Here is a 13,168-nt window from a genome sequence, read left to right on the forward strand (position 1 = left end):
CTTATTTTAATGCTGAATAAAATAAGATGAGAAGAAAAAAAAAAGTAAAAAGAAAATATATAACAATAAACACTAAATTATTCAAATCATGCCATATAATAGAATAATATTATTTTTTATATACTATCTTTAATTCTTTATAATGCAATAATAGGATAACATTTAATAATAATAAAATAAATAAAATAAAATAAAAAACAACAACAACAACAACAACTAAAAACACAAAAGTAAATCTTATCAACCCAAATTAGAGTTCTAAAAAAGGCAAAAATTTATCAACCTAAAGTAGAGATGCAAGAAAAATAAAATTAAAAAAATCCACCAAATTAAAAATTGAGAGAGAGAGAGAAATAACCTTTTGGTGAGGGAAAACTATGCAAAGAATGGAAGAGAGGGTGACAAATTTATAGTAAGAGATTGTAAATAAGAAGAGACAAAATAAAGAAAGATAAAGGGAAAGATGAATAGTGATATTAAGGTAGATGGTAGAGGTAGTGGAGAGATGAAAAGGTATGGGAGAGAGAAAGGTTAGAGAAAATGTAAATATTAAAAAAATAAGTGAATGTTAAAAAAATTATAAAAAAAATTATAGAAAAATTGGAAAGAAAAAAGGATAATGAAGTGGACTCTATTGTGACTTAACTGGATTGTAACAATAATAAATGCTACGTTTTAGCTTTTAGATGTATATAGATGATACTCAATGCTAATGTTAATACAACAATGTAAAAAGCAAGTTTATTCAAGAAATTGTCATCTGCATATTTATCAATGAAGGCTTCCATAGTTGTCAGTATCATACGATACGCGATACGTATCGTATCGTGTACAAAAAGTTTCGTATCGTAAGTGCTCATGAATCGTCCGATACATAGATACGTATCGTATGAATTGTATCATATCGATGAATTGTACGTATCGTACGATACATAGACACGTGGGTTTAAAATGGGTTTTTTTGTTAAAATTTGTAATTTTATTTGATTTAAACAAGTTGTTAGACTTTGTTAATACAAAATTATTGGGAAACTTAATTGAATCTAATGAAATAGCAAGTCCATGAGTTTTTTTTCCTCCCTTCTCTTTCTCCTACAAAATTTAGACTATACTCATAACACTCACTTTCATATGTGCAAGTTTATTTTCTATGCTATTAATAATGTATTAAATGAAAATATAATTATTTTTTATTTTTTTATTATTATGTTGAATCTAAAAAGCTAGAATGCCAAGAAAAAATATAAAGAAAAAATTATTAGAATAAAAAAACCAAAAAAAAAAGTAAATGCTGATAATAATAAAGAAAATGTCTATGAAAAAATAATTTTGCAAGATGCTGAACATGATGATAACATTGACTTAGATGGAGTTGATTAGCTAAGATGACGAAAAGATATTATTATTTTGGTTCATATATCATGTATTACTTCTGAGTTTAATCAATTTGAATGTACATGTTATAAACATAAGTTAATTTGATTTATTTAATTAGCTTTGTTAAATTTCATTGCATAAGTAATGATTAAATTGGTCATTAATTGAATATATTTTGAATTTATAATGAATATACATTATATATATATATAATTATTTTATAATTTTATTAGGTGTTTGTGTATCTTACGATGCACGATTCGATATGATACACGAAACAAAAAAATCAAAAATTGATTCACGATACGATTCACGATTTGACAACTATGAAAACTTCATACAAAAATCATATGCTCTTATCTCTTAATGACAGATTGTTTGATGCACTAAAAGACGAACATTTGCTCATTACTTTTTCAAACTCACAACATATGTATCTTCGATTTTATATACATTATAGATAGAATAGTATTGAGTCGTGACTAAGTTTGTAAAAATGTTGAGCATATTTTCGTCTTTTAGCTCGTCAATGCTTAAGATTTAAGGCCTTGGAAGATACATTTGTTGAGGCCTTGAGGTGAGAGTGGGCGGTCTACAATTGTGAATTCGTTAGAAAGAGATTTTGCTTTGGGTAGAAATTGAGTGACATAAAGATCACTTTTTTTAAGACTTCGTAATTTGCATTGCATGTAAATCTAAAAGATACGAGTATTGGAAGCAGAGGCAAGTGATGCTTCAAAGAGATATAGATCAGTTTCAATACCCTGATGAGTTTTTTTCAACTCTTTGTTTCACAAAAGCTGGGAAATATATCAGAAATAAATATCTTGTTCAAGCTAGTCCACAAGAATTTATACTTGTGAAGTAACTATCATACCAAGGGTATGCAGTAATTAATTGATATTACTGAAAAATAGTATACTTAGGCTATGGGTCACAAAACCTCTCTAAATTTTTTGACCATTGTTTCCCTTGCAGAGCTTCTTCCACAACTTTTGCTCGAGAAACTTGCAAAGGAACTTCACCATTGATTGGTTCTTTTCATCATTCTCCCTATGATTTCATGGAAGCGCACATGTCCATGCATTAATGAGATGATGAAGAGGGGAGATATATTTCATTGCAACAAGTTTCAGCTTGGTTGCATATCTTCACGAGGAATTCGTTATCATTTGATTAGTATTTGAGTGAATAAATTGGAGCTTTTATTATGTATATGATATTGAACTTGAATATTATTTTCCCTTATTAGTAGTTATTGATTAAGCAGTTTTTATGCTTATATGAGTATTTGTGATTGAAAATTTTTTATGTGCTTAGGATTGTACTTTGTTATTACCCAACAGGTACCCATGTAAAATTCATAATGTAAATTTTAAAGAAAAAAAATGTAAAATATTATTAGCGACGACAATGTCATCGCTAATATTTTATCATATTATTAGTGACGACAAATAATATCATCGCTAATATGCAATTTTGAGTGATGACACGTTTGCGGTCACTTATATATCGTTATCTGTGATGATAGCAAGCGTCATCGCTAGTAATGATATATTAATGACCATAAACATGTCGTCGTTAATAATAATCTACTAGCGATGACAAAAAAATTTGTTACTACTAATGAGATAGTAGCGACGACATTTCGTCTTGGGGTCTCGAGTTATTTATGACAACAATTGTCACCATTAGCGACAACTTTGTTGTTGTTAATAGTATTGTATTTGCGATGACATTAATATCGTCACTAAAAAACTTTTTTGTAACCAAATTCGTTTAACGAAAGTTAGCGACGACATTTTTTGTCGCCAATATAATTAGCGACGATATTTAAAGCATTAGCGACGACTATATGCCATCGCTAAAGACCAAATTTCTTGTAGTGATATGTCCTTGACAAATTCAAAAAGAAAAAAGTGCCACTGCCAATAGATAACTCTAAGAATTAATTGGATTTCCTGGCTTGAACTCCTAGGACTTGCTCAATAGTCAATACTTTGGATTTCTACGCGTAATAAACTGCATCCGATTTTGTAGACCTATGAGATAGTTTAACCATCCTATTAGTTTACGCCAATGCAATAAAGTCTCTCATGATACTATAATATATGTCAAATTCCGAAAAATACCAAACTTGTCTTTGTTTTGTTTGATGTGTATGAATACTAGTTGAATTGGTACAGATCTTGATCTTAGCCTAATGATGTATCAAGAGGCTTTCTCAACACTATTGATGTCACTGAAGGAATATTTCATTTAGTTTTTTTTTTTTTTTTTTTTTTTTTGGAGGAACTAGACCCACTTAGTTTTATTGGATATATGGGAAATGCATTGATTGTGAACTCAAAAGTCACAAATGCATTATGGGTCTCACCTAAAATTATTCTAGGTGTTCCGGAAACATATAACATGTTACTTTCATTATGTAGGATAATAATTTTGGTGTTAATGCATATGGGGTGAAACAATATTTATAAAATCTCTCTAATAGCAAGTAACAAGTAGATTCCAATTGATTCTTTAAATAAATAAATAAATAGTAGATCTTATGAGTTTCAGTTAACTTAACTGGTAAAGTCTCTGATAGTTGAATAGGAAATCTGAAATTTAATCTCCGTTTACACCAAAAACCGATTGTTGTCTTGGTCTAATGATAAAAAGTTATCATGTTATGGGCTCACATGTCAATCTCACAAATGTCTTTTACATGCATCCAGATAATACAAGAATTCCCCCCCACTCCCCCCCCCCTCTACGCCAATCCTAATTCTAGTCGTACAACCCACACGTCGGTCTCACAAATATATATCTTATACACCCAACTTATACAATAATTTCTCCAACCTTCCCCACCTCCTTCGATCTCAATTTTTTCACCTTCTAGCCTACTCCATTTCTCTTCCCAACATGTCAAACATATGCCCATGTCTTCCTAACTTTCACCCCTAACTTCCACCATTTCTATAACCCATTCACAATCACAATTACAAAACCCATTCCAAAACCAAACACAATATACAATCCACCACACCAATCTCCATCAACAGATTTCACCACGCCAATCTTGATCACTACTAGCCGATCTCACCACAGAGAGGGCTAAACTCAGTAAAAATCGCACACCTTGAGCTCCTGATTTTGAGGTACTACAATGGATTTAAGAGAGAGAAAGAGAGAGAGAGAGAAGACAAATATTTAGTAGAGACGAGAAAGAAGTTGAATAAAAAATTATTTTTTTACCATTTGACACATTTGATGTAGGGGTGTTTTTTATATTTGGTCTGCTAGAATTTAGCATAAATTTGTCTTGATTTCTAACAAATTTAGCTAATGATTATTCTTTTGGTTGAGTATTTTTTTTCTAATAATAGGACATAGTTAGTGAGCGTTAGGGATAAAATACTCTAATATGCATGCGTAGAGAATTGTGTACAAAGAAAAAGAAATCAAAAAATTAAAAAAAATTAAAAAAAAATTTTTTAAGCATACACTGAACATAAACTTGTTTTTCGACATATGAAAAAAATTAAATAATTTTTACTTTCATCCCATATGTGCATATTTTTTATACCATGCAAGTTGATACTTATTTAATTTGATGTACGTACTCTGTAAAACAATAAAATTCTTTGGAATACCTTCATTCCTTTAACATATAAGTTTATGTTTAAGTTTAAAAAAATGGTAAATAAATAATTAAATGCAAGTTGATATATAATGATCCTTTTTTTTTTCGTTGTACAATGTTGTTTGATTTGAATCATTTCAGTTTAATTTTTTTATTTTTGAAAAATAAAAAATTTTCTTTTCTAAGGTTTGGTTTTATTCCTTAAAATGATACACAAACATTTTCCATATATTTGGTGCAACTTAAAGTGAAAAAAAAGTGTGATGTCTCACAACCTATTCACCCCAGGCATGTACAACCCACCAGATCCACACAAACACACAACCCACTAGATCTTTTTTCTTTTCTTTTTTTCTTATCATTTTTAAATATCTCTTAGCATCTTAACATGTTTCATCATCATTTTTTTCTTATCGTTTTTAAACCCTAGATCTTTTTTCTTTTCTTTTTTTTTCTTACCGTTTTTAAATGTCTCTTAGCATCTTAGCATGTTTCATTTTCGACGGCCCAATCAAGGACCACAAGAACTATCTTTCTATTTTGTAAACTTCTTCGATCCAAGGATAAAACATTATAATATTCTCACTACAAAAGTGAAATCACAAGGATTGAACTCTACACCTGTGGAAAACACGCTTTAGAGTGGGTATGGGGAAAGAGTTACTGCAGCTGCTATTCTGGGCAACTAGTAATATAATATAAATGGAGTTTCGATAAGATCACTTATGTAAATCTACTAATCATGTGTCTTCTAAATTTTGTAATCGGCCAGTTCTGAAATCCTCGTCGGAACTTGTCCCCAAACAAACAAAGTTCTAGTTTGACCAAATTTCTAATAACTATTTAATTTCTTTCATATGTTTGGAATGTATGTTTAAGCATACGTATGTTAAAAATGTTTTTTAAATTCATTTATATTAACAAATAATTAAATGCATGTTAATACTTTATAGTTTGATTCATATTAAATGTAAAAGTCTAAATTCAAGAGTATAAGTTGAACATCATTTGTTGTAATACTTGTCATGATTTTTAAAAATTTTGGCAAATGAAGGGAAATATTTAGTGAGTTTTAGGAATAAATTGCTCTAACGCATATGTAGAGAATTGTGTACAAAAAAAGGAGAACAAAAAATCAATTTTTAAAAAATATACATGCAGTTAAACATAAACTTGTTTTTTTAACATATGAAATGAAAATTTTTTTACTTTCATCCCATATATGCAAATTTTTTATACCATGCAAGTTGATACTTATTTAATTAAATGTAATCTATAAAACGTTTAAATTCTTTAGAGTACTTTCAATTTTTAGAGTACTTTCATTTATTCAAATTTTTTAGAGTACTTTTATTTGTTTAAAGTACCATTTTATGTTTAAGTTATGTTTACGTTTAAAAAATGGTAAATAAATAAAATACATGTTGATATATAAGGATCCATTTGTTTTGTTGATGTTTCTGGATATAAATATTTTTAGCTTAATTGTTTTTCTAAAAAATGTTTTATTTTCCGATATTTGGTTTCATTCCTTAAAATGATATGTAAAATATTTTTCATATGTTTGATGCAACATAAAATCAAAAAAAAAAAAAAAAAAAAAAATTGTGATGTCTCACAACCTATTCACCACCATGTACAACCCACTAGATCTTTTTTCTTCTTTTTTTTCTTTTCATTTTTAAATTCTCTTAGCATCTTGGCATGTTTCATTTTCAACTACCCAATCAAACACCCCGAGAACCATCTTTCTATTTTGTAAACTTCTACGATCTAAGGATGAAAAGTTAAAATATTTTTCTTCCACTACAAAAGTGAAATCGTAAGGATTGAAGTTCAGAATTATGGAATATATGTAGATATCCTTCTATGATAGTAAAGTTTTGAGATGACCAATGGCAGAGCTAGAGGAAATCTGAATAACCAAATTTGATAACGATAAAAATTATGTATAGCATGATACCAAAAAATGTGCACATATAGAATGTGTAAGGACACTGTCTCACAACCCATTCACCACCATGTACAACCCACTAGATCTTTTTTCTTCTTTTTTTTCTTTTCATTTTTAAATTCTCTTAGCATCTTAGCATGTTTCATTTTCAACGACCCAATCAAACACCACGAGAACCATCTTCTATTTTGTAAACTTCTACGATTTAAGGATGAAAAGTTATAGTATTTTTCTTCCACTACAAAAGTGAAATCGTAAGGATTGAAGTTCAGAATTATGGAATATATGTAGATATCCTTCTATGATAGTAAAGTTTTGAGATGACCAATGGCAGAGCTAGAGGAAATCTGAATAACCAAATTTGATAACAATAAAAATTATGTATAGCATGATACCAAAAAATGTGCACATATAGAATGTGTAAGGACACAATTTGATTCCTAAGCCCAAAAAATAAAAAGACCTAGGCCCAAAGAGCCCAATACAATGAATTTGTAGAGAATGGATTAGAAAACTAGGCTCTAATGAGTTGGGTAACAATTATAATGAATCCAGATCACAATAAAGTAAAGATAAACTAGTTTTATCTAAAGAATATCATCCTCAGCACAATCCGAGGAGATCGGCTCTTGTATATATTTCTTGAATTTGGTTACAAGCACACTTCTTGTTGCTACAATGTTTTTCTCTTAATTCTCCAGTCCCTTTCCCTTAGGGTCTTCCCTTTATTTTATACTACCTTCTTCCTTTCATCTCTACCTTTCACGTGTAGATTAAACTGCTAGTGTTGATCCTTGTCCCATCAGCACCTTCCTGAAGTCTTTGGGAGTAGCTATAAGGCTAAAAATCACTGTTCATGTATCACTTCCTCATTAATGCAGTCAGAGAGTTAGTTACAGGGTATTCAATGCGGTAGTAACAACTTTCTCTTAGATATTTTATGGCTTCCCTCTGTCCTGTGTTTTCATGATACATATCATTATAATAGAATCCCCTGGAACGTTGCCCCGAATGGCAGACCATTCCTTCTGACCTCAGCTTTGCTCAGCCAAGGAGGCATTCCACCTCGGCCCACCTTCCCCACTATCTTAATCATAGCCAGCTTGAGAAGTTCTAATTCTTACATCTCCACTATCGTTTATCTATCCTCAAACTACTATGCATCCTCAGACAAGGCCCACGGCCCAATATATACCTTTGGGCCCTTCACCCCTATAGAATGAATGAAAAAAATGGTTTAATTTATTCCATATATTTAAAATAAAATTTCATGTTTAATTTCTTAAAAATTCTTTCTTTACATGACAAATTTCAAAAGATGTATTGTGTAATTAAATTTTGGTTCCATCATTGAAAGGTACCAATTTGGTTCCATGCAAATTGGTACTTATATAATTTGGTGTAATATGTAAAGAGTTTAAATTCTTTAAAGATTGAAAATCATTTATTAATTATTGTAATATTAATGCTAGTTTCAAACAATGATAGCCAATAAATTTCTTTTAAGTTATTGTTTTTCTAATAAAATGACGTTTTTGTGAGCGTTAAGTGAAATGAGCTAGATCTCTCATTCTAGCTTAACAAAACCCTTAAATTCACAAAGAAAACTTGAAAAACATTGAAATTTATTAGAACGATGAGGCTAAACAAGTAGAACGTGCAAATCAGCTAAACAAGAAGCTGCTAGAGTCAATCAATGGGTCAGGCAAAGTGTACATGTCTCCTACTTTGGTTGATGGAGCATACATTATTCGGGGTGCTATATGCCTAATCCTTGTCTTACGGTCAAGTCCTGATCAGATATGAATGATGCATGTTTACTATGTTCTAATTCTTCATTATTAGATTTTGAATAAGTAGAAGAAAAATGACTCGTTTCACAACTTTTTTTACAATTTATCAAAGTGGTAGGTTATGAGTGGTGTGAGAAAAAGATGATATTAGTGGTGAATTAATCCACATAAAAGTGATCGTGTACCATTCACAAGAATCACAACTTATCATGTAAACAAGTTAGTCATGAAAAAAAAAATGTCAAAGTTGTTTAGTATTTTATTATGTAATAGGTGTTTTGCTTATTGACGTCCGGCTCGCCAAAGGGGTTAGTTTGGGTTCAATCCACCAACTTTTTATTGAGATTGAGCCAGAATTTTCCTAATAAATAAAAGTATTATTATTATTATTATTATTATTATTATTATTATCATCAGGGACAGAGTCCGAACCTAGAGTTAGGGGGGCGGCTCTGTTATTGACTGTGTGCGGCGGCGCCAACCTTTGACTCTCCTGTTTTACCACTAAAGATTTTTGTTTAAAATTTTTTAAATGGCCAAGTTGTTTGTTTGGAGTAAAATAGATTGATTGGGCTTAATTTTTTTTTCACTTTATTATAGGTAATTTTTGTTATTGGACTAATTTTTTTGGGCTTGTATATTTTGTTTTAGATTTAATCTATTAATTTTTTATGGCTTTTAAAAGGTGAAAAATGTTAAAACTACAAAATTTTTACAAATTGCTAATTCGGTCAATGGTTACTGATAAATAAAAAGTGATGCAAGTGTGCGAACCAATAAGAACTTGCTACCTCAATAGTTTGTGAAAACATTTTTTTCTATAACATTACTCTCAAAAGAATTGATGGCATTATTAAGGGGGGGCAAAGTGTAATCGTATTGAACAAAATTGCTAAAATTAGTACCTATTAATATACTAATATTTTTATATAAAAAAAAAAAAAATATATATATATATAGGGGGGCATTGGCCCTTTAGTCCATGTATAGCTCCGTTCGTGATTATTATTATTATTATTATTATTATTATTATTATTATTATTATTAGAGCATCCGTAGCAGATGCTCCAAAAATTATGTCATTTTACCACATCAAATGCCTACTTTATTATTTTACCACATCAATTTACAACATCCCATTTATCAGATGTTTTATAATTTAATTCTATACATTAAAATAATATTTACTACACATTAAAATAATATTTACTACTCATCAACACAATAAACAAACAATAAATAATATACCACACATCTTCCGTACCGTGGCAAATTTGTCACAGTACTGTTCAATGTTGCAAAAAAAAAACCATATCCCACATCTGCTAAATGGGCTCAAATTGGGTTTAATTGGTGTGGGATATGTGCCAAATATTTAGCATTTGGCACATATCCCACATCTACTGTGGGTGCTCTTATTTCTCAGTTGTATTTTAACTTGTTATAAGGTGAATATGAATTCCAAAATTGTAGTGAGAGAGTCTTTCAAAACCACTTTCTTAAAGGACTCACTTGTGTCAAAACCGAAAATAATTTTATTGATCTCTTATAGTAAATTTATGATCTCTTTGTTTATAGTAAATAGCATTTATCATTGAAGGACTTTGCTTATAGTAAATAACTCTTTTTTATCTCTTTGTTTATAGTAAATAGTTATTATTATTGAGTGAATGTCATAAATTTTAAATTTATTCTATCTATAAAAACAAAAACAAAATTGAGCTAGATTGAAAATGAGGATCTCTTTCGTGTGCTGCAGGTAGCATGGCTATGAGAATGAAAAGGTGAACTTTGAGCTCCATTTTAATTTTGATGTGTCCTTTACTCTCTTCCACCCATTGGATTTTGGTCATTCAGACAATGTCTTTATTAGTTTATTAAAGAAATCAAATTGGTTTCCAATTTCCGTTGTTGGTGTCCCACGGGAACGTGACTAACAGAAAAAACCTTTTTCATCTTCTTCTCATTTATCTCTTAGTGAGTTGGGTTTGGGCTTGAACAGTTGGTCCTCTTTTCTATTCAAACAGGTTAAAGGCTTCAGTGTTTCAAGCCATATATCAATGCTACAAAAGATAAGGCATTGGCCCAAATCACCAGATGAAGACAAATTTATGTCCTTAGTACTATAGTCAAGGCCATATTTGTTAATGCTACAAAATGACGAGGGCCGTGAGGCATTGGCCTAAATATATCATAATTTGTTTCTAATACCCATTTTAACCTTAGTCACTATTCATCTATTAAACTAAGACCTCTTCTTTCTATATGATACTCAACGTTAATGTTAATACAGCAATCATAAAAAGCAAGTTTATTCAAGGAATTGCCCGTCTGCATATTTATCAATGACCTTGAAGTGGAGACATGAATATTTATCAAGGCTTCATACAAATCATATGCTATTATCTCTTAATGACAGGTCGTTTGACGCACTAAAAGATGAAAATTCGCTCATTACTTTTTCAAACTCATAATGTTTCTTCGATTTTATATACATTATAGATAGAATAGTATTGAGTCGGGACTAAGTTTGTAAAAATGTTGAGCATATTTTCGTCTTTTAGCTCGTCAATGCTTAAGATTTGAGGCCTTGGAAGATACATTTGTTGAAGCCTTGAGGTGAGAGTGGGCGGTCTACAATTGTGAGTTCATTATAGAGAGATTTTGCTTTGGGTAGAAATTGAGTGACATAAAGATCACTTTGTTTAAGACTATGTAATTTGCATTGCATGTAAATCTAAAAAGGATACGAGTATTGGCAGCAGAGGCAAGTGATGTTTCAAGAGTGTAAATGTCACCCCTTGCCAGCACATGCACTAGATAAATTGAAAATTTATATATTTACTATATAATCTTAGAAGTTATGGTTGCACCAAGTAGTTTCACTAGATAAATGGAATAAAATAAGCAAACTTAACGTTCAATAAAGAACCCATAAAGTGGATATACATATGTTTATTCATATTGTGTATATACATATGTTTATACATAAAAAAATAAAAATCCATTAAACTGCATATGAAATAGAAGTTTTTTTTGTCCATTTCATTGTGTATAAAAACTTCATCTATTATATTCAGCACTCATTCCTTTGTTGCATTATTGGAGTCCATTTTGAAACTTGAGTTGAGCAAAATCAAGTTTCAAGTAGATAGCCATTCACATGGATTGTCTAATTGAAAATACCACATTAGACTATCCCAGTGAGAAGCTATCTACTTGGAACTTGAGTTTGTTCGACTTGATTTTCACTTGAAACTCAAGTTTCAAAAGACATAACTAAATAACTTCAAGTAGTGGTTTATCTGTACTTTTTTTGTAAAAATTGAATATTTGGAAAAAAAAAAAGTCTTATTTCCTATGGTTTATCTTTTCTTTTTTTTATATTAAGATATAATGTATATACATGTTTATACATAAAGCATTCATATGTTATATTCATCCTTCACTCTTTTGTTTCATTAATTATCCCCACAAACTTAGTGCATTTGGATGTTATATACAAATGATCGTATGCTGGTGAATACAAATTAAATTGCATCTTTTATTTGCTTTAGTTTTTTTTTAATTTAGGATTCATGATCATTTCAATGACCAAACAACCATGTCACTTAAGCCAGATGGTGATATCAACTTTATTTATGATAATAGAGGCTTTGTTAAGTCCATTATCAAATTTCAAATGGGGGTGGAAAATCAACACATTTAATCTTTGTCATTGTTTTCATTATTATAATTAGTGGTTTCAGCAAGTTTTGAATATATTTTTTACTCTCCTATGATCAATCAGTAACATATGATGTTAACAGCAATAATCAAGTCACTAAGGCAGACAACATATTATGAACAATCTTATATAGATGATATAAGGTTACGGTCATAAAATAATATGGCTGACAATAGGTACTATGAACAATCTTATAAGGATGATGTACAATTACAGTCATGAAATAATTTACTATTTTTTTTTTTTGGGCTAAAATGGTTTACTCTTGAGAATAATAGATTAGTCAATACAATAGGTTAATAAATTCAACAAGGATGTGGTGTAAAAGAAGACACCATCCAATATTAACATGCCACATTAGATTTTTACAACTAAGAGACTCATTTTTTAAATAAAATTTTTTTTTGAAACAAATCAAAGTAAAAAGAACAGAGAAAAAATGTGTTTTTCTCAAACTCTCCCCTAAAATCTCTTAGCGTCTCTCTCCTCTAAGCAACAATAACTAGAACAAACATAACGGATTTTTTCTTTAAACTCTTATAGGAATCCAACATCATAAAATTTCTTTTTGAATGAGAATATAATTCATTCAAATATCATATCTAAATATATGTTTATGTTAGAAATTATGTTGTCAATTCAATAGAGATTTGCAATAATAAATTGTGAGTTGCAACTTAATTTTA

Source organism: Quercus lobata, chromosome 5 (assembly GCF_001633185.2).
Source record: "Quercus lobata isolate SW786 chromosome 5, ValleyOak3.0 Primary Assembly, whole genome shotgun sequence".
In the NCBI taxonomy this organism is placed as follows: Eukaryota; Viridiplantae; Streptophyta; class Magnoliopsida; order Fagales; family Fagaceae; genus Quercus; species Quercus lobata.